Raw genomic sequence first — 1,499 nt, 5'->3', positions numbered from 1 at the left:
TTTGAAGAGAGAGTTTAGTCGTGTTGCTAAAGGCATGTGACTCCATAGTGGGTTACCTGGGGGGGGTCTGGGCAGCCGTGCCCAGGCCATCCAACAGAGGGAGCCAGTGGGACAATGCCAATACAGAGAGACACACAGCTGAATTGATATTAAAAATGAGACACATACCATTAAAATATGGCTCCTAGTGCATAATGAGACACACATACACAAAGATAACTCTCTATCTTCTTCTTTTACTGGTGTCTCTGCAGGCTGCTACCTCCACACTTTCTGCCCACTATCTAGTCACATTACAGCACATGCATCTGTCATCTGTTAATGTTTGAAGAGAGAGATTAGTCCCACTGCAAAAGGCAATGTAAACACGGGATGTATAGCTGAGATAATTATATGGCTTTCTGGTTTTGGAACAGGTTACAAAAACAAACTCAGTAGCCGGGCTAACAGAGCAGTCCGGAGCAGGTTTTATGTGGCTGCAACAGCGACCGCTGGAGTCACATGAAAAAGACAATACCTTCCCATGTTGTCAAGGTGTTTGTTTACATCAGAATAAATAGCTTATGCAAATTTCTGCAGTGGGTTACACGGCAGCAGAGATAAACATGTGTTCAGACAACGTTTGAAAAAGAAAAAAAAATCTGTACACATTTATTTCCATGAAAACTGTTGGGAACTGTCGGCGATGAGGTGAACAAGTTCTAAAAAAAAGGAAACTTGGTGCAGTACGCAGCAGTGTGTTGTGTGTTTGGGTTAGCTGTGGCCTAGCCTCTGGTCCCTCAGAGACAAGCTTGTTTCCAGAGTCTGGTAACGCTCTTTGAGCCATTCAACTGATATTTGGCAGGTCATTCTTTCCATGTGAGACAATGAGATCAGTGCGCAGCAACATACAAAAATCCTTTCATAGCTTTGTTTCTGAATGGAGGCATTTTATATAATGACTTGTTTTTCTTCATAATATAATAGTGCAGAATTGCAGGTAATTTAGAGGTAATTACTCTACATTCGGTAAATATGGGTCAAATCAGGCACTATATTAAATACCTTACTATAGATGCTTCACGCTTCACTTCCTCATTATTCACGGCATTATCTTCCATGCAAGTGTTTCAGGGTTTTAATAGAGGGAGCATCAATTAGGGCTTTGTCAATGTTTGACCACAAAGGCTAGGTCACTTATTAAGGGACAACGTGGTACTTTTTCCAGAGCTAATAAAATATTATATATGATAAAAATTCTCACTAGCAAGCAAAAATTATTGTTTAGATAGAGCTTTAAAAATGTATATGTCAGATTAAATAATTTAATTTCTTTTTTGAGAAATGTCCCATTGTATAAGACAATATTGGTAATAAGACCGATGCTTTGCATAATACAGCATTAAGACAATATCCTGTTTGAGATACATTTAAAGACATGATTCCTTTGCTTTTGAACATTCTCACTGATTCAGAAGAAATCAAATAAGCAACAAACCAAATTCACTAACTCTGAAGAG

The sequence above is a fragment of the Anarrhichthys ocellatus genome, unplaced genomic scaffold (assembly GCF_004355925.1).
Source record: "Anarrhichthys ocellatus isolate YVR2014 unplaced genomic scaffold, GSC_Weel_1.0 scaffold40, whole genome shotgun sequence".
In the NCBI taxonomy this organism is placed as follows: Eukaryota; Metazoa; Chordata; class Actinopteri; order Perciformes; family Anarhichadidae; genus Anarrhichthys; species Anarrhichthys ocellatus.
Note: the sequence above shows the minus strand (reverse complement) of the source record.